Raw genomic sequence first — 22,695 nt, 5'->3', positions numbered from 1 at the left:
CGGGCCACACTCGCATCATAGCAGTCTAGCAAGTCGTGATTCAGTCGCTCCGTCCACCCAAAGGTCACGAGATCCCGCCGATCCATCGCATTGAATCCATTTCCATTGGCGCCCCCAGCTCTAGATTGGTCAGCATTGTTGCGCACCCATTTTCGGGTGCCCTGTGCGTTCTGTTGTTTTGAACCGCACTTACTACAACTATGTTTGGTGTTGTCATTGTTGTTCCCACGAGAAGCTGGGGAAAGGGGTTCGTCTATCCTTGTAAAGCCCCGCATGCAAGGATAAGTCTGCGTACTCTGAGAAGCCGTCTGGTATCCCAGAGTCACCGTTCTAGACACCTCACCCAGGTGCCATTCAGCTTTCGGCACGGTTTTCACACCTCCGCTTGGGGGTTAATTCCTTCGGGACCACCCCTGGACAATTGTCCGCGACTGCCTATTTATTTTTGTAAACATATTCAGCAGAAACCCTTGGTACAGGGACCTTCTATCCGCAACCCGAGGACGCGTTCAGTGGCTTTGTCATTGGCCCTTCAGTTTGATATATATATATATATATAAAGTACCAATTATTTGAATGTTTCAATAAAAATAATATTTTGATACTTTTTATGTTATAAACAGTTTAATTCATTATTGGTCGATTAATTTGGTTTAAAATTTGAAATTAAATAACAAATTATATTCAATTTGTGTTTCAATTATCTATAGTTTTTCTTATCTTGCATAGGTTGGCCCAAAAATTAAAATCTTGACTTTTCATTATTTTTTGTTCAATCGAAATTTGAGTTCTCGACTTTTCAAGTAAACTTCAAAAGTTGTTATCATAATCTTGTAGGACTTACAAAAATCAAGTTTGTTATTTTCTTGATTTTTTTCACATCGGGCGTTGTTTGGTTTGAAATTTTTATTATCGTTTCTTTACTTAGATTTTGAAAATGCTATAATTATGATAATTTCTTTTTAACAAAAAAAGTCGTTGGAATAAATTATTCGAATTTCCGAGTACTATAAATAAACGAACATATTGTCTACAAATCTTCACAAAAAATGTTTCAACATTTTTGAAAATGCCCTAAATTTGTCAATTTTTATCTTTTTTTATTCTTTTATATTCATTTTTTTACTTAAGGCCTTAGAAAAGAGGAACAAGTTTCGATTCAAACTGATTTTTCAAAAGTTTGCATGCCTACAAACTACATATTACAGTCTAAAGACAGACAAACGGACAGAAACTTGTGTTACGAAATTTTTTTTTTGCACATTAGGATTAGAATGTAAAAAAGTCTCAGAATAGAGAAAGCACGTTCTTAAATCAAATTAAAATTTAAAAAAATAATATAGTACTTTTCAGAGTTCATAAAGTTCAATGCATCTGTGAAAAATTTCAAAAAAGTTAATATTTATTTATAAAAAAAATCTCCTACATTATGCGAGCATTAGAAATGCATTAGAACGCGCATTAAAACTGTTGGTTATCGCGCTTCGCTCTCGACAGTATATTTATCTCGCGCTTCGCGCTCGATAATGTATTTGCCTCGCGCTACGCGCTCGACTTTTCTGCACAGACTATTTAAACCTAAAGGTAAAAGTATCGACAACAGTAATTTGATGATTGTGAATTCTCTTTTTTTAAAGCTCCTTCGGCTTTAACGAACACATTCTAATCACGTATCTCGTGCATCGCACTCGAGTTTATCCCTGAAATTTTATATCATTCCCATAAATGTATATTATTATATTTCGCAACTTGCATTGGTATGAAAACAGACAAAATTTCATTGTGCAATTTTTAAAAAATTGCAAATATTTTTTGCAATTTATTTTGAATGCACCCTGAATTATTATTAGTTTATCCTAAATTCTTTTACATTCTTCTAAATTTACTCAATTCTATTTATTCGATAAAATTTTTAAAGTATTTATTTCATTCATCTTGAAGTCATTAAAACTCACCCTAAATTTGAAGGCATTTGATCAAATTCTTTTGATGTTTCTTTAATTTTTTTCTAATTAATTTCAAACTCATTTTTGAATTATTATTATAAAAAATGTAGAACTGATTTATTTTGAAAGTGGTTAGTTTAAATGAGTTTGTTTTTGGAAATGTTATATTAAAAATTTTGTAAAACTAATTGAAAATTGTACATTTCAGTATTTTAAAAAATATTATATTTATTTTATAGGATATTATCTTAAAACTATTCAGCTTCTACGTTTTTAATTTTTTAAACAATGGTTGCGTATCAAATTCCTTGATTCAGAAATTGCGCTTTTAATACTTTGAATCATAATTTTTGTTTATTTTTAATGTTTTGAATTTTAAAATGTGAATGAGAAAAAAGCTATTTTGGAGACTAAAAAAAACTGGTAAATTTTGGTAATCTAAAAGTTTAAAAAACGGCTTGTCGTATGAAAAAAATAGGTGAAGGGAATTTTATAGCTACGTTTTGGAACATACGTCCTTACCAATATTTCAATTAATCTTGTGCCATTTCCCCAAACAGTCAATTTCATTATTTATAATGTTATTTTTACGATTGAAACGAAAACAACGCGTTTTATCAAGAAGTTATTTTTTTAAAATTGTAGGACTGCAGGACCCCTCCCACCACCAAGTAAGAGTGGGGTGTGTGTAAAGAAATAGGAAAGAAGGTGCAAGAAAAATGTAAACCATTAGGCCCTCAGGGGACACATTAGTAGCTTCCATTCCACTAAAAGAGTGTAGCAAAAGCCAACCTAATAGATTATTTTGATCAAAAGTTATCGTGCTCATAGACAGACGGACATAAAGACAGACAGACATATTCGTAAAAACCTGTTTTTCGGATTCAAGGTGTCTCAAAATGTTTATTTTTGACAAAAACTAGGAGAAGGGTCAAATTTTACACAAATCTAATACCTTCTCTGATAAGAATGTTTTAACATGATAAAATAATAAATTATTAATTCAATTTCTTTAAACCCCACACACGAGACGAAAAATAAATTAAATTACAAAAGTTGTGATTAGAATGTGCCCACGAAGCGGGCAGATTTTTTTATTTTTTACTGTTAATCATGTTTTTCATGATCAGAGCCAAAACTATACATCCTATCAAAAAGAGGTTGATAACAAATTTGGAGAGCTTGTTCAAATGCACAATTTTTGTTTTTTCATCTTTTACCGTATTTTGCATATTTTGATCAAAAAATGTAATTTTTGGATTTTTCATAATTTTTTATGCCGTCGAAATATGAAATTTTGATTTTTCAAAAAAATTCAAAAAATTGTTATTATAATCTTATAGGGCATTCAAAAAGCAACATTTTTCTTCTCTTGACTTTTTTCATATCGCGCTCTATTTCGCCTAAAATGTTCATTTTCGTGTGTTTTGTGGAATTTTTCCAATTTTTGAATACTATGATTAATCGTACAGAGGATTTTTGAAAAAAAGGTCTCAAAAATATTCAAAATGTGCCCACTTTTTGAATTTGTATCCAAAATGGCTGGCTAACGAACTTGACCTTTAGTTTAGGACACTAAACGAGTGTACCAAGGGCCAATCTAGTAGATTAATTCTTTCAAAAGTTATCGTGTTCACAGATTTACAGACAGTCAGACATACAGACAGACATACATAGACATACAGGCAGACACATTCGTAAAAACCTGTTTTTTCGGATTCACGGGATCTCAAAACGTGAACATTCGACGAAAAGTGGGGGGGGGGTCAAGTTCTACACAAATCCAATACCTTCTCTAATGACAATGTAAAAAGGGAGTTATAATTAATTATTGCTTTAAAAGATTATTGAATAACTGGAAATTCTTCTAGAAACCTCAGGTAAGAAAATCTATCTACAGTTCAATGTTTTATGACACAAATATGAATTAGAACAAAAAACAGGAAATATTTTTGATCTTTGTTATTCATAAATATGCAGTAGTTTCGAAACCTTGTTTTTTTCATTTGTGTAATTTGAGTTAAACATTTCACATTCATAAAAAAACCGATGAATTGAAATGTAAGACTAGATCGGCCTGACAATTTAATCTTGATGGTAATACAAGCAAAAAAGTGTGTGTTTAACCTGATTAAATTTTGTTTTTAATTTCATCATTTTTTTGTTTTAGTAGTGTATCATTTTATTGTTTAAAAATACTGAAATGATCAAAAATTCTTTCCTTTAATTAAAAATATTATGTTTGTATTTTCTAGAATAAATATTAGTGAAATTTGACTAATTATTACTAAAATTTGCTTCATTTAATTAGAGAAAGATAAGCTAATATTCTGCTTACAAATTTTCCTCTCGAAAAATGAAAAATAAAAGTTAGGGTCACATCTAATTTATTTCACCTTACTAAATTAATCCTTTCAGGTGTGCCCCCAGAAATACCCCACATAATTTGATTAAAAATAATAAAGCTCACATGACGAAAAAATCCTCTAATTTCGTGACATTCCAAATTTAAAATTTAAAATAAACAAGTATATAATTATGAAATTAAAATTATGATGTATAATTTAAGGTGGATTTCTCCCTAGTCGTGACAATCTTAATAGGTTTAAAACTTTCTCATAAATTTGATCTTGTGTAACGTTAAAAAATATTTTTAAAGTAACATTTAATAAGAAAACTCATTTATTCTTGAGGTTTTAGTAAACTAAAAGGATTTGTAATTAACTTAAAATTAAAAAATTAAGAAAATGTTAAAGAGTGGAAGGACTGTGTTGACGAATTGGTAGTAGCAGGGTTGGGTAGCGACAAAGAAAGGAGAGACAGGTACCAGACAGCGACGGTAGAGGCAGGGAATTATAGAAGGCGGGAAAGTTTGAATTTGATTCATGGCTAGCGGAGCGAGTATCTCCGCGGAAGAAGCAGATTTAGAGCAGGAAGTGTTCAGTACGGCGAAAGAAGAGATAAAGGAAAGGAAGGCAAGGGGGAAGTATAAAATAACTATAGAAAAGGAAAGATTAAGGGCACAAAGCGTAGGTTCAATAGAAGCATTTATCAAAAGGAAGAGAGGGGAGAGGGAAAGCAGTTGAAGAGAAGGAAGATATCAGTGCGAGCGTAAAATATCAGAAAATGTTTGGATCGCCGTCGGAAAAGCAGAGTTTGGTAGGGAAGAGCGATAATAGTAAGGTTGCTGACGTTAGCGGAGATGAAAGTGAAGTTTTGATGAAATAGGAAGGACTAAAGGAAATTCGAGTAGTGATAAAAGAGGTAATGTGGATTTATGAAGAAAAGCAGGGAAAAAGGGGAGAGGAATTAAAGAAGGAAATTAGGCGGGAAATGGCTGGAGTTAATGAATAAATAAAAAAATGGGAAGAAATCAGGGAAAAGTAGAAAAGAGGATGCAGTCATTGGAGTAAAAACTAGAGAAGCAGGAAGAAGATAATAATAAAAAGGTAGAGGAGATGCGTGGTACGATGAAGAAACTTGAAAGCTCGAACTGTAATTGTGGTGGGGACGAGAGTAAGAATAAGGGGATGGAAAGGCTGAGAAAAATATCATGCATGAATTTGAAATAATAGTACGAATTTGAACTAATAGGATGTGTGATAGGAATGGAAGAAAAAGGAAGCTGGCAAGAAAATGTGGTGAAGATTCTAGGGGAAGATGGATTAGGAGAAGAATGGATGAAAGAGTTGGAGGGTGCTAGAGGAACGAATAAGAGAGAATGAAAGAATGCACGTAAAAAAAGGTAAATGGAGGTATAAAAAAGTGAAAGAAAAAGGAAACGGATGTCGCTTAAATTAGAAGCGTAAAAATGTTAAGTAATGGTGAGGTAAAAGTTAAGTAGACTAAGATGCGTTTGCGTTCTCATGCTCTCTCTCTCTCTCTCTCTCTCTCGCTTGCACTCTCGCTTCCGTTTGCTCGCTCACTCGTTTGCTAATAAGTACTAAATTTCGCTATCGCAGGAAATAGAAATAAGAAACTAGATATAAGACTTTATGTATATAGTTGCAAATCATTGTATATATATAGAAAGGATACAATTGTAAAAAACTACAGATATAAACGGAAAGGTTTTTTACCTCAAACTGTCATGGCCAATTTTTAAATTTTTTAAATGTTGGTGTTTGTTTATTTAATAAAAAAAGTGCCAAAAAATTGTTTAATTTCTAAGTATACCGATTTTGAAAAAATGCTTTGATTAAATTAAAAATATCAAGAAAACTTAAAGCAAACGTCTTAAAAAGATTTCACACACACAAAAAACAAGTTTAAACGCTAAAAAATAGCCAAACAATGCATTTTTTAATTGGGTTTGGTTAAACAATTATCAAATGTTATTGATTCATAGCAAAAAATCATTGTTGAATACCTGTCTGTTAAATCCGTGAAAAAAGCGGTATATAATTTATAAATACATAATATTATAACAAAATTTTAAACAATTGTTGTTTACAAAAATAAATTGTCTACTGTTATCAAAATGTTCTTAAAAACTTAGAAGTTTGTTATTTAGAGTTAATTGCATCGAAAAAATCAAGCTTTTACTTCCAGAATTAGCCAAATAGATCATTTGTTAATTAAGGCAGTTTAAACAATTATTAATTTTTATTAAGTGGCCAAATATTGTACTTAGTGTTTATTTACAAGTAATTCGTGATCGATTCTTTAGAAAAACATTATTTTCTTCTTCAAAATTACCTGATATGTATATTTGTTTATAAAAATTGCTTTGAAATAACAATGTATTTATTAACTTTAAAAAATTCAACTAGAAAATTATTTATGTCCATGAAATGTTTAAATTTAGTGCGAGTGAAATGACGAATCACCGCCAATCCCTACGAAACCGTATTCATTGACTTATTTATGTATAACAAATTTAATACATTTTTGAACATTTGCATTGCTATTGTACATCTTTTTTGGATAGTAACTTTGAGTTTTCTAGGTGTTTATAATTGAATTTGAGCATTTTTGTAAAATCTGTATACTTCAAAAGTGGACATTTTTTATTTTTATTTTTGTTATAGAATAAACAAAAAATAAACCAAAATTTAAAAATCTGCTATGAAAGTTTTATGCGAAGTTTTTATCGGATCGTCTATTCGACCAGAATTCTGGATGAATAGCCCACTTTTCTTGGAATGGCTATTCGACCAGAATTCTGGACGAGTAGCCCAACTGTCTCGGAACGGCTATTCGTCCAGATTGTTTTCGTCCAGTATTACTGAAAAATATCTTGCCCGCAGCTAACGGCTATTCGTCTAGATATTTTGCAGAAATGGAATATTTACTTTTATTTAAATTATCGTTGTGTATACAATTCCGATGTTTTTTGCCGAACATGAATTTTTAAATATGGCCAAGTTTAACATCTAGGTTTTCCCCGGCAAAATCTCTTTCTACTTCAACGAAATTTTACTATTTTATCAAGAAATAAGGAATAATTTTTTTAGTTTTAAATATTCGCTTTACGCTATACAAAGTTTGGTGAAAAATATTTTCAAATGTCCGACAGCTCAGGCAGCAGTGTTTACAAAGTTTAAAAAAATACGTTTTAGCGACTGGTCACAGAAGAGTGATTGGTCACATTTCGAACCCCATTTCCAGCTCCCCTTTTACAAAATTACGTTTTAGCAACTTGTCACAGAAGAGTGATTGGTCAAATCACGAACCCGTTTTTTAGCTCAACCTTTAAAAAAGTACGTTTTAGCGACAGGTCACAGAAGAGGGATTGGTCACAGCTCGAACTTCTTTTCCAGCTGCTTCTTTAAAAAAATTAGTTATAGCGACTGGTCACAGAAGAGTGATTGATCACATCTCGAACTCCTTTTCCAGCTACCTCTTGAAAGAACTACGCCATAGCAATTGGTCACGGAAGAATGATTGATCACATCTTGAACCCCTTTTCCAGCTCCCCCTATAAAAAATAAGTATTAGCAACTGGTCACAGAAGTGTGATTGATCATATCTCAAACCCATTTTCCAGCTTCCCCCCTTAAAAAAAAAACGTTTAAGCGGATCGTACAGAAGAGTGATTAGTCAAATATCGAACCCCTTTTCCAGCTAGTCCTTTAAAAAAAATACGTTTAAGCGACTGTCACAGAAGAGTGATAGTTAACATCTCGAACCCCTTTTCCAGCTGCCTCTTAAAAGAAATATGCTATGGAAATTCGTCACGGAAGAGTGATTGATCACTTCTTGAGCCATTTTTCCAGCTCCCCCTATACAAAAATACTTTATTTTATCAAAAAATTAGAAATGTTAATTTGTAAGTATATACATAAATTACATAATTTTGTATACCAACTGTAGGGAAAGAAACGCTTGGGCCTCAGTTTGCAGACATTTTGCCAGCTGATGTCACAGCATGAAATACCCATGTGACACCGATAAAAGGTGACACCCTTCGGTAACTTTGTTTCGGAGTCTTAGGAGTTACTGACAATAAACATAACCTCTACTGTCTGAAGATTTCAATTGCCTTTATAAAATAATTTTATACGATGTTTTGAGTCGAAGGAAGTATTTTTTTAGAGTTTTTAGACAAATAGCCATCTGATGTACGTGGGCTAATCGTCAAGAATTCTGGTCAAATAGCTGTTTCGAGAGAGGTGGTCTATTCGTTCAGAATTCTGGACGCCTAGACACAGCCAGTTTTTATAGCTTTCATTTCAGAAAAAGAAGTTTACATCGGATAATAATTGTCTTTTGAAAATCAAATTGTCCACGGACGTTTTGTTTTCACCCCAATGTGCGATGTTGTGACATTCTTTACCCTATCTATTTGACACAATAAGAAGGTCATATTGTATAAATGTAAACGTAATACAGTCTTTTGCCAAATTTAAATCATTTCCTAGTGACTGTTTACAAAAAGTTAATAAAAAATACAAAATTCCCTTTTCCAACTTCCCGCTTCCTTTGCTAGGTCAATATGTTTAGAATCTATCAAAGTGCAGAATGTCAGGATTTTTGGATTCTGCCATTAATTAAACACGTTTAGATGTGGCATGCCCTACTTTAAAAAAATTACTGTTTCCAATTTTTTGGAATATATTTATTTCTGTTGCATGGGAGTGCCTTTATATTTCTACAATATTTCTTTAATTGCAAGAAATAATTATTTGGATAGGTCTGCTTCATATTTTGCGTTGAAATATTTTTTTCGACTAAAGCAATACACGTTTAAGTTAAAACGATATATTTTTTTAATAATAATTTCATTCATTCGAATAAACCAAAATTCCTTACTAAAGTATCGAAAAATTAATAAATTTAAATTCGTCCTCATAAATTCAAAGAAATGAAGTAATCGCTAAGAAATATTTCTTTGAACGACTAATCAGATTTCTTTATTTCATACAATTCCTTAAAATACAACCAAGAATCCTACGACAAAATTTACGTTAAATAGGATTAAAATTTCATTTTAAGCTAATTTAAATTTCTTACATTTTAATCAGATTTCAACGAATCTGATACCATTCTAAACCCTAAACCCTACTCCAATTTTCTTCCTTTTCTATTTTTTGCAGATATGCCCCCTAATTCTATATTGCAAACCCTTCTCATTTTCTCCTTTCTTCCTCCCATTTTGAATTTCGTAACCATTTTTCACTCCCTAATTCTTCCCTTAACATGTATCCTGGGCACTTTTAGCTAGCCCTTTTACCCACCTCAGAAATTTTTCCTATGCTCCTTCCATCCCCATCACTTTACCCTCACATCCCGCACATTAAATTTTTTTCTCACTTGTAGCTTTTTTCCCTCTTCCACCTCAAACCAAAAACCTAGGTAACAGAACTCCTCCACAATTTCCACTTTTTGTCCATTCATCCTCCAAACGTAATTTATTTTGCTCTTTCTATTTCTGAAACACATCACCTTTGTCTTATCTACGTTCAACGTTAAAGTTTTTGCTCCCACATACTCTTCAAAGATTCTCATCATTAGGTTCATCCCCTTCTGATAATTTGCCAACAGAACTATATGATCCGCGTATACTAGAGAGTGTAGTTTATTACCACTAAAACCGTTCCCCTTTCGCCCTTCTCCTTTAGCTTCTTCGCCAAGTCTTCCAGCAGCATATTAAATAGTAACGAAGTCAAGGGGCACATTCCAGTTTAAAAACTAGAGTGGGGTTATCGATTAGACTCTATGCGCGGATAAACTGAAGAGCAAGGTAGTGGACTAGAGGGTATCTGGTGAGGAGTCACTCTCGGACAACAAGTATATCTTGTTTCAGCTAACAATAGGAAAACCGGCATTTTCAAAAAACAGAAGCCCCAGGAATACACTTTAAAACTTATATAAAGAGGAACTCAAAGGAAGGCTTGAGGAATTTCCCAAAACCTATGTCACCATTATCGAGTTAGAGTATGTCAAGGATTTTCTGCTAATGACCCTGACTACATAATATGATAACAATTGCCCTACCAGCACAATTCAGTCTAGAAAAGGAGCAGAATGTTGAAATACCCACCTGGAGAAACTCCGTAACAAGACGAGACCGAGTTGATACAACGCAAATAGAATTAAATTTCCTTCAGACTGAGACATCTATCAGACGGCCCAGTATAATACAATAAATATATAAGAACAGATATAAAAGATTCTGATGCAAAAAATTAAAGCTCGGCTCGGGTTAATAAGGCTAGAAATAGAGAGTTTGTCGAAGATGAAGAAAGAACGCTGATCCGTCTGATGGAAGTTGACTTCCAGAGCCTGCAGCTAGTGCGAACCGACGAAGACAAAGAATGCTGGAGCCAAAAGTTAGAGAACACCTATTAAACATGAAACATCGGTATGGAAGTCAGAGTGCGGCGCCTTTAGTGGTTGAAAGCATTCATAAAGTAAACTGTAAAGCGCATCTGCGTTTGATCCATTCAAGAGCATCTGCCCTCGATAAAACGGACGGATGACGCCAATTCTGAAATAAATAGCGTATAATCCTCGGATGTTAGGTTTGTTTTTTGATTTAACGTTTATTACAGGGCAGAATTGAGTGGTACAAGTTAGAAATGAGATTCTATAATCAACAATAGAACTGAGTCAATCCTTATGACAGCAACTTAGGTCAGAAGGTATATGGATTATAATTGCTTAACAAGGTATCAAAAGCAATGGAGACGCTTAGTAGAATATTGCAGTACTGCAACTTGATGACGTACCGTTTAGATTACCTTTAGTGGATTTATTGACTTAAGGCCTTGAAAAAACAAACCATAAGACCATTTAATAGCGCCACAATAACTGAAACCTGGAATTTATATAAGATAAGTGTAGCAAGATATACTATCAAAATACAATCATTTCCAAGAATCTGGCAGAAGGGGCTATCCGGGTATTAAATATGAACCTCATTCCACGAAACTCCAGAGAACTTTCTAAACTAGTGAAACCCTACTATAGCGCCGATTTTGGGGTTGAAGGTGGATGAGAACTAATTCATTTTTGGCCGCTCCGCTTTTGTTTGTTCAAGCCTGAGTAACAATTGTAGCACCTGCGCACCCCGCACAGCTCCTGTTACACCTACAAAGCGAAACGTCGATTCTCGGAAGGGCTATAGAAGGGAGAGCTATTGAAGAGTTTTGCTGTAATTCTTTATTACAATTTTTGTCATTAAATATTTTTCAATGGATTTGCGATATTTTAGGATATTTTAAAAGATTTAGAGGAAGTTTTAGGAGTTTTAAAATATTTCAATGGGTTTTAAGTTACTTCAGAGGATTCGAAATATTTTAAAGGATTTTAAAAGCTCTCAATATTCTAATGAATGTTACAAAATTTTTTCTCCAAATTTTCTTATGAGTTTTTTTATAATGACATGAATTCTTATAAATTTACCTAAGACGGCTCAATGCAATGTATTTTTCAGTTTTTGTTTGAATAATCCCACAGTTTTTTAAATGACTGAAACGAAGGAAATTTGTAGGATTTTTTCAATTCATTCGAATTCAACTTGAATTCTTTTGAAGCCATGAAACATGAAAAAAAATATATTTTCTGGGAAAACCCCACTTTTTTTACAAACATTTTTAAAAAGTTTCAACTGATAGAAGAAAGAAATGTTCTTAGCATCATGCTGACAAAACGATTCTTGAGGCCGGGAGAAATTATATTTTCCTAAAAATGAAATTTTAAAATTTGTATCGTAAGCCATGAATGATATAACAAAAGAACAAGGTACATTTTCCGTGAAACTTTTTTTTTGAAAAAGCAAACTTCTATCTTAACATTTTTTCTTATCTGGCATTGTTTCCAAGAAGAAGTAGAAAATTTGATTATAAGAGAAAAGAATTCTCTTAGCTACTAAAGTAGCTAGTAGATTATGAAAGTATGAGTAAAAAAAATTGTCAAAAAAGTTTTAAAGTTGGGTTTTTTGTGAAAATCGATTTTAATTTATTCATAAAAATCACTGGAATCTTGTAAATTTAAATTTATTTAATTTTCCGGCAGTTCTAGAAAGAAGCAATTAGTGCTATAAGATTTAAAAAAATGAATCAATATCTATAATAGGTCAGTACTAGTAGAGCTTCAAATAAAAAAAATTAGGGATTTTTGAAAGACAAAGCAGAACATTCAAATACCCATAACTGCTTAGACGTTTTTATTTATTTATTTTTTTTTGCTAATCTGAAAAATAGGTATCGCTTCGTTTGCTCTAAGAAACAAACTATTCTGCCCCCCAGATGTTCTGCGTATTCAACTGAAAACTCGTGTCTCATTCAAAGTGGATTCGGTCTACATAATTTACCAAATAAAATAAAACTGGTTGGTAACCTTATTTTTATATTTATTTAATCTAATTAAAAATTTTCGTGCCTTTTTTCATAAATATTTTGGCTGCTAGAATGCCCTTCCAAATTTTAATATTTGAAGGAAAGGAAATAAAAAGGTTTTCGAAATAATGTCATGACTCTCAAATATTTTTCCGGCTTCAATGTGGAAAACAAAAACAACAGGCTGAAATAGAGGTTACAATGCGAACAGTGCGATAATTGCCATGCAAACAGACTAGAACCTTCTTTTCAAATCTTTGGTTAAAGGGGTGGGAAGAGAGGCACTGTTGGATCAACCTCATTGCGCAGTTCCGTAGCATCTTCATTTTTGGTTAAGAGTCAAGGCCATTTAATACCATACCCAAGACCGGGAGTATATAAATGAGGAAAAAATTTGGGCTATTCATCATTTCAATTAAAATTTTTTGACTAATAATTTTTTTGAATTTCTGCATAAGAGAATTTGATTGATTTGACGAAAATGTGGACTGTGACTGCTAGTTTCTGTTTTATCTTAGCATTTATAGCTGATTTTGTTGGTGAGTATTGCTAATTAATATAAAGTGTCAAGTTAGGATTAATTTAAAAATAAGTAATTTAATCTTTAAATCTAGTATTCGCTCTAATGCGGCAACAAATTTTTCGGGGAACTAATTCTTTTGAATGCGCTGGTACGAATTAATTTCAGGGTGAAACAATTCATGTTCAGGCTCTGAACCTTTGTCTCCTCTATTTTTTTATTGATAATTTTTTTAATTAAAGTATGGAAAAACTGAAATTTTTAACATTACTATTTTTTTAGACTTTAATAACTGATTAGGTGAGTTTTATATTGTCTTAATTGAATATTTAGGGACTCATGGAATACACATAATTTGTTCATTAATCAATTTGTTTGTAATAAACAAATTTAATGAGAAAAATAGAAAATAGTTTTACAATCGGTAAACAATTTTCAGTTTCATAAAAGTGCTTCATAATAATGTAGAAATAACATTTAATCTCAAAACTAATTTAAAAGCTTATAAAGACCAGTGTTATTAACAATTCCTGTAAAAAAATATTAAAATTTAAGATTTTTTCAAATCATAATTTCTTTCAATCGGAAGAGCTACTTAGGGTATTCTTAAAAATAATAAATATTTATTAATATTTGATCAAATATAACAATTTAAATTTTTATGAAGAAATCCATAATTTTGGCCATTTCGTAAAAAAAAACTTTTTTTGCACTATAAATGTTTTAAGCTGTTTGGACGCCTGACTGCTAGTCATGACAAAATATTTAAATTTAGGCACTTATCACATTATAATTTTATTTGATCTTTAAAATGGCTACGAGTATTGCTAAAAATGTATCTTTGATCGTATTGATCAAAATATAACAAATAAAATGTTTAGGTACAATTTAAATAAGAATTTTTTTTGACGACCAATAGCTTAAAAGATTTCGACTGCAAAAAAAATGGTCTTTGCTGAAGGGCCAAAAATTTGAATTTGTTTATCTAATTTATTTATAACAATTCGATTTGTTATAATTTATCAAATATTATTAGATATTTATTATTTTACGGTATATCTGAAGTCGCTCTGGCGATTTGAGGAAATTATAATTTTAAATAAACTCAAAATTTCATATTTTGCCACAAGAATTATTTATAACAATGGTTAGTCTAAACTTCTAAATTAATTTTTTGATTAAATTCCATTCTTACATTAATATGAAGCACTTTAAGCAAAACAAAATATTATCAATAATAAGACTATTTTCTCAATTTTTTTATAAAGGTATAAAGTTTTCCTGATCAGGTATTTAAGCGTAAGAAATTGTTATGTACATAATTTCAGTTTTTCCATGCTTTGAGTGGAAAAATTATTATTAAACAAATAAATGAGAGAAATATTCGAAGCGTCAAGCTTTTTATAATTTATATACCTTTAATTTTTTAAAATTAAATGCGGGCCAAAATTGAGGGCTTTAAAACTTCAAACGAGTTTTTTTGAAACCGCAATTTTTGACTTTCAAAGTCCTCTATTTTGTTGAAAATGATTATTTTTAACTTCACGATCGTTCCAAACTTTTCGACAACTGTTTATTAAAAAAGGCCGTTCAATTTTTTGATTTAAGATAATCCAGTGCTGTGGAAATAAGGGCCCTGTTTTGCACCTTTTTTTCTAGGACTCTCTGGAGAATGACATTTTAACAAGAAATTTTCAAATATCATCAATAGCATAACATAAATAGAAAACTGCGATTCAAAGTTCTAAACAGTATATAACTTTTATAATTTCAATGGAAAATAAAAATTTAATTTAAAAAATTTGCAAATCTTCTAAGCATATATAAGAAACTGTAACAAAATTTTTTTCTAAAATCAAAAAAAAATTTTAAATTTTGAAAATGCTTTAATTTTTTCAATTTTGGTTGAAAATATCTAGTTACCGAACCTGACGTTACTTAATAAGAGAGGAAACAAGATTCAGAAGAATAAATAACAAATTTTAAAGAAAAGTAGAGCTAAAGTAGAAAAAAAATTCCCCTGCGCGGGCAGATTGCAATCGATTCAGCCTTTGATACCCTTCTTAATTTTCCGAAAATAAATTTGAAGTTAGTTAAGCCAATATTTCCAACAAAAATAAAAAATTTCACACATTTTCAAAATACATTTTTTTTAATTTTAGACAGTTTTGTGAAAGTTTCTTATAGATAGGTAGAAGACTTTTAAATATCCAAATAAAATTTTTAATTTCGATGAAAATTAAACAAATTATAAACTTTTAATTATGTCGAAAATGTTAAAAAAAAATTCGCTAGATATCAAATATATTTAGAAATTATCTCAGTTAAATTTTTCGATTCGACCAAAATTTAAAAATGTAGAGCTTTTTAAAAATTTTGAAGAAAAAAGTTTTTCAGTTTTAGAAATGTTTGTCCAACCTTCCAGTACGTGACCGAAAGGCTTGCAAATGATCCTAATGACTTTTATAATTTCGATAAAAATTAAAAAAGTTATATGCTTTTTAACATTTTGAAAATTAAAAAAATCTTATTGCCTCACTAGAAAAAATTTGGATTTAAAAAGGCGGAAAAAGTCATTTGTAAAACGAAGAATTAAATTAAATTAAATTGTTTTTTTTTAAATTTAATTCTCTCCAAGTGGAAGGCCCAAAAAATTATAAATTTGGACATATTAATTCAGATCGATTTTCAGCTATGCGGTCATCATAAAATATAGATCTTTGTATAGAAAATATGATAAATGTATTTGAAATTATTGGTTTGCAAAATACTTTCTATAAAATTATATCGATTAGAAAAAACTTGAAATAATTTGTGCTAAATTCTGTCAGAAATAAATGTAAACAATAGAATTGTTAAATAAATCCATAAAGTATATTCGATATATTATGAAGGCTAACGGTATAAAAGAAGTTTTCAGCGATACAAATTTTTGTTTATGCAACGTTATCTCCTGAGGCTTTATTTCATGATTCATGGAGTGTAGAAAAAATTAAAATTCAGATGAGCTTCCCGAAAACTCAAAAAATTTGTTTGATGAAAAACATTTTAATATTATTTACTTATTTTAAAATTTGCAACAATTAAATTGTAGGGAAAGTTGTTTCTGAATAAGTAAACCATTCTTAACTAAAATCTTACCATTTTTGGAAGCTTGTTTTATTTTTAATATTTTCTTTTTTAGAATGTTTAAAATAATTAAAAATATTTTTAAATGATTTAAAATCTTGTAAATCCTTTTCAAACCTTGATGATTTTGTTTTTAATATTTTGAAATCCCATTCAACCCCCTGAGCTTATTTTGCTACTTTTTTATTTAATTAAAATAAGTCAAGTACACGCTGTTCAGAAAAGTAAAAGTAACGGCAATTAGAAAATTCGGGGATATATAAATTATGTCAATGACAAAGAAATAAGCATTGGAAAAGTCAAGTGTAAAAACCGACTAGAACAAATCTTAGAAAAACAAAAATTATTTAGCAGTTCTTTTTCAAATCTTATCCGATTTTTAAGATTTGATTGGAAAAAAGCTTTTCATGTTAACTAAAAGAAATGATTCTGCAAAATGTAAGATTGTGGTTGATGCATTTTTTAAAAATTAGTACACAAATAAAGGAACGTAAATAAACTACGTTTATGTTAAGTAATTAATGAGTTCGTATGTAGTTTTTATATTTCAGACTTCTCTCTCTGCCATATCTGATTGAAAATTTTTGTTTGTTTATTTAATAACAAAAATAAAAAGCAAAATGTATCACTTTTAAAATAGGCTAGTTAAAACACTGGTTCGATTTATTTTTAAAAACCTAGAAAATTGAAAAAAAACTATCTAAAAAATATTTTCAATCGCAATGTAAATGCTGAAAAAATTCCTTAATTTGTTATAAACAAGTAAGTGAATAAAAATGGTTTCCTGGGGATTGGCGGTAATTCGTCACTTGAATTACATATTACTTGTACATAAAACAAAAGTATAATATTTGGCCATCAATTAAAAATTAATAATTATTGAAACTACCTTAATTAACAAATGCACTCTTTAGCTATTTTTGGAGGTACAAGCTTGACTTTTTCGACGCAATTACTGTAAATAACAAGTTTCATAATTTTTAAAAACATTTTAATGACAGTACACAATTTATTCTTGTAAATTACAATTGTTAACATTTGTTGTCAATTTATGTATTTATGCATAAAATACCGCCGACAAAAATTAGTTTACCACATTGTTGAGAAAAATAAGAATATGGTTCGTTATCGGACTGTCAAAAAAATGTGTTATCAATACTAGATTACACAAAAAAAAAACAAGTTTAATGCTTAAAAATCGCCAAATAATGCATTTGTTAATTAAGTTTGGTTAAACAATTATTAAATGTTGTCAATTAATAGCAAAAAATCATTCCTAAATAACTGCCTGATAATTTCGTGTAAAAGCGGTATTTTATTAATACCCCAGTGGGCACAAAATTTGGCGACGTCTTTACGACATCGTTGCGACATCTTTACGGCAGCTTTACGACATCCCATGTCCATGTCGTTAAGTCGTCTTTATGGTATCGTAAATATGTCGTATGATATGACGATATCTTTACAATGTCGAAAAGACACTGTAACGACATGAACATAGGATGTCGTAAAGTTGTCGTAAACATGTCGTAACGATGATGTAAAGACGTCGCAAAATTTTGTTTTAAAATTCTTAAATGTTATTGTTACTAAAAAATTTGTTATTCTCGAATTTTAAAACCTATTTTTGATATTTTCATAAAAAATTTTTTTAAGTGAAATAGAAAATAGTTCAATTTAGAAAAAAAATTTTTTTAATAAAATACTTTAATTTTGAACCAAATTTGCGATTTTTATTTTTCAACTACAAATATTAATTTTGAAGGAAAAGAAACAATTTTTTAACCAAATAATTTCTTTGAAACATGGGGATATATATAAATAAAAAACGTGAGAAATCGGTAAGTTAAAAAAAGAACCAGATGGCTTACCAGATTTAAATTTGTCAAAAAACATTCGATTGAAATAGGCTGAACATACAAACTGATTTATCTTTGTACATATAAGACAAGTAAGGCGCACGTTCACTAACCTTGTTTTTTATTTTCTAATAATAAAGGCGTAAAATCTTAAAAATTTGAAACTAAAAATATTTGTTTAAAAACAAGAGTATATAAAAAGTGTTAAACGAGTTGAATAAATTAATAATTTTGGATTTATATCTGACAGATATAAATATGTAAATAAATCAGATTTTCTTTTATTTATTTTCTGAATAGACTCAAATGAATTTGAATTATTATGCTTAGCATTAGAGATATTATTTTTAGTAATTAAATTTGCATTAGATTTCTAACAGGCGTAAGGACTGACATTATGATTTTTTGCAGTTTTTACTTTTTTTAAAACAAATTTTAAAAAGTTCCCTTTTTTCAAAGGAACTTTCTTTTCCAGCGTTAACCCACAGATATATTTGAAATAAACTGAAATTACAATTTCAGCATACAAACAAAGCAAAGAATTTGTTGCTTATACAATTTTATTATTATAAACAAATTTCTAAGACGAACCTACTAACCTCCAGAAATTTGTTAACGAACACCTTCTGAGAACATGTCAAAAAAGTTTCATAGCGATTACTCAATTTTTGCGCCTTGTAGGACTTCCACCAATACGGAAAACTGATTTTAAATCTGCTATAAAATTTGCAAAATTCATTTGTTTAAACAATTCTTATAAACAATTTTGATAACCAAATTACAATTATTGAATGATGCATATGCTCTCCATAGCTTGCGATATCTCTAAATTCAATCTGGTACTATTTTTGCAATAAAAAATTATTTTAAAAAATTTTTGGCTCTTTTTTGGGTAAACGACAGTTCAATTTTTTTTCTGAGCTTGTGTCGTTGGTCGGAAATTTTTTTCTTTTGCAAGAGAATTATAGAAAATTCTTCTTTTTGATTGAATTTTATATCTTGGCTTTAAAAGTCAACTGAAATCATTTTTAGACGAATATTCAACTATATTTGTCAAAATTTTTCTTTTTAGTTTCAAAATTTATTTATTTAATTAATATTACATCTTTCATGAATTAAAATGCGAGCTTTTCGTTTAAAAATGCCATAATCTTCTTGAAAAGTCGTACTTTTTTGTTCAAAATTCAACTATTTAGTAGAAAATTCACTTTTCGTTGAAAACTTAAATTTTAGTGTTAAAAAGTCACAATGAAATCTTTTAGCGTGAAAATTCAATTTTTATTGTTAAAGGTTTTTCGTTTTGATTTAGAAATTCATCTATTTTAGTAGAAATGTTATATGTCTATATAAAAGTGCAACTGATTTAATAAAAATGAATCTCCATTTTTTTAAATTAATATTTTTCATCGAAATTTTAAGTAGGTGTGTGAGAGTTAAACTTAATATTTAATACTTGTTTTCATGAATGACCGTTTATTTCTTTGGTTAAGCATTTAACGATTTTCTTAAAAATGAATTTACTTAATTTAAATTTCCATTTTGTAAATAAAAATTCAGCTCTTTTAGAGAAAATTTTTTTTGTGGCTTGCATATAAATAAAAATAGTAGATCGCTATCAAAATATTAAACAAATGTGAATTATGTGTTATTAACAGTTGATATAACAAAAAAAGTTTAAATGGTTGAAAATCGCCAAATAATGAATTTTTAAATTGAATTTGGTTAAATAATTACCAATTTCATCAATTAACTAAATTTTTATTAATTAATTAATTAATTGCATCGAAAAAATCAAGTTTGTACCTTCAAAAATAGCCAAATAGTGTATTATATTCTACTCTTTCGCATTACGTAGGATAAACATTGGTAACATTAGTGATATTAATTCCTACAATAAGCGAGCTTCCAGGGCTTCCGTTTCCTCTTACCATAAAAAAATGCATTTTCCACGATATTGAAAACAATTTTCGTTTTTTACTGTCCCTTTTCAGGATCACCCGTTTGGCTCAGCCCTACTCCCTTGCTTTCCCTTACTTCATCCAATTTCTTCATCGACATCACTTCCTGTCCACTACCATCCAAGATCCATCTTACACACTCATCCACACTCAACTGTCCCTCTTCCTCTCCTGTACATCTCTCTATTACATGTGCTCATGACTCCATTTCGTATCCACATACTCTGCATAAATTCTCCTCTTTATTCATCCAATATCTGCATGCTCTCACTCCTTCTCCCATTCTGAACCGTACAACCCTACTCCATTTTTCTTCCTTTTTTATTTTTTGCAGATATTCTGGTTCCGTCAACCATTTGACGAAGAGAGATGGACAAACCATCTCTCTTCTATGTCCTGCCACTCCATAATCCCTTCTCGAATATTACACACCCTTCTCATTTTTCTCCTTTCCTCTTCCCATTTTGAATTTCCCACATTACCTCTCGCTTCATTGTTCCGAATTTCGCCGAAACATGCTTGTGCAATATTACTTCCCTCTCTCCTTTTTAGCTTCTCTTCAAACCTCCATGCTCTCTTAATTTGTCTAGTAACCATATTTTCTCTTCCTAACTCTTCTTTTAACATATATCCTGAGCTACTCTAGCTAACCCCCATTACTCACCTCAGGAATTGCTCATTCATGCTCTCTACTTTCCTATGTTCCTTCCATCTCCAGATCTCCACAACATAACACAATAACGCCCACATCAACGCATCAAACAACCAGACCATCATTCTCCAATCGTTCTTGAACCTTCTCTTTCCTATACCCCATAGTTGGCCCATTACTTTACTCGCACATTCAATTCTTTTCCTCACCTGCAGCTCGTTTCCCCCTTCTGCCTCAAAACAAAAACCTAGGTAACAGAACTCCTCCACAATTTCCACTTTTTGTCCGTTCATCTTCCAAACTTAATTTATTTTGCTCTTTCTATTTCTGAAACATATCACCTCTGTCTTATCTACGTTCACCGTCAGCTCTTTTGTTCCTACACATTCTTCGAAGATTCTCATCATTAGGTTCATCCCCTTCTCATTATCTGCTAATAGAACTACATCGTCCGCGTATGCTAGAGAGTATAGTTTGCTATTACCCAAAACCGTTTCTCCTTTCCCTTTCTCCTTTAGCTTCTCCTCTATGCGTGCCAATAGAATACTAAATAGTAACAAAATCAAAGGGCACCCTTGGCTTAGACCTCGGCTTGTCCAAAAAACCTGTCCTATTTTTCTTTCCTATCAAACGCTGCTTTGAAATCTACGAACAAAGCGACTAGTCTAACATTCTTTCTCCCCAAATTTCTGTTAACTAAATAGTTAAGTACGTAGATATTGTCTATAGTTCCAGTTCCTTTCTTAATCCCATCTGATTATGTGGGATACTTTCTTTTTGTTCTACCTGACTCTACAAACCTATTTCTTAAGATTTTTGCATATATTTTATAGCCGACTGACATGAGAGTGATCCCTCTGTATTCCTCTACCTTCTTTCCTTCCCCTTTCTTGACAAGCGTTACCACCAGTCCCGTCGTCCACTCTTCCGGCCAACCTTCCCCTTTCCAAACCTTGTTGCAGATCTTCCACATCCTATCCCAAATCCCTTCTCCTCCAAACTGCATCGCTTCGTTCTCCATCCCATCTTCTCCCGTCGCCTTGTTTCTTTTTAACCTATTAATTGCCTCATCTACTTCTTCTCTTGTTATCTCGTTCCCTTCCTCCATTTCTCCTTGGACTCGATCCCTATTTATCACATCCCACACGCTACCTTCTTTGATCTTTTTTTCTACCTCTGCTTTATATTCTTCCTTTCCCCTCTGTCTTTTTATTTCCAGCATCTTCTCATGTTCTTTTTTCCTTCTGTTATACTCCTCCTTCTCCATTTCCCCTCTTACCCATTTGCTCACACACTCTTTTATTTTCTCTTTACGCTCCCAGCATTCCTCGTCCCACTAGCCTCTCTTTACACCTACTCTTTCTTTATTAGTACCCAGCTCATCCTGTACCTTTTCAATGGACCCCTTCAATCTTTCAATTACCGAGTCTATTCCCTCCTCTTTTTCCTACCTATCTTTCTCCTTTTCCATCTTTTGTTTAAACTCATTTAATTTATCTACCCCCCAGATTTTCAATTTCGTGTTTAGTTCGCACCCTTTTTCCTTTCTCCCTCTGCCGCGCTTACTGATGCCTCTTCTTAGTGTGCCTATGACTGGAAAGTGCTCGGACCCTATCTCGTTCCCTACCTTCATACTGCCTGTCATATGCCGCATTCTTTCTTCAGCTAAGATGTAGTCTATTACTGTTGCTCCCTTTCCTATGAATGTGATCTCCCCTTCCTCATCTTCTTTCCTATTGCTATTTCATATAAACCATCCTGTTTCTCCTATCATGTCTAGTAACTTCCTCCCCTCCCTGTCCGTCTCTCTATGTTTGGAGTTCCTTATAAATGCCTCCTTTTCTTCA

Source organism: Belonocnema kinseyi, chromosome 1, assembly GCF_010883055.1.
Source record: "Belonocnema kinseyi isolate 2016_QV_RU_SX_M_011 chromosome 1, B_treatae_v1, whole genome shotgun sequence".
In the NCBI taxonomy this organism is placed as follows: Eukaryota; Metazoa; Arthropoda; class Insecta; order Hymenoptera; family Cynipidae; genus Belonocnema; species Belonocnema kinseyi.
The sequence above is the reverse complement of the archived record's forward strand: the minus strand, read 5'-3'. Positions refer to the sequence as shown.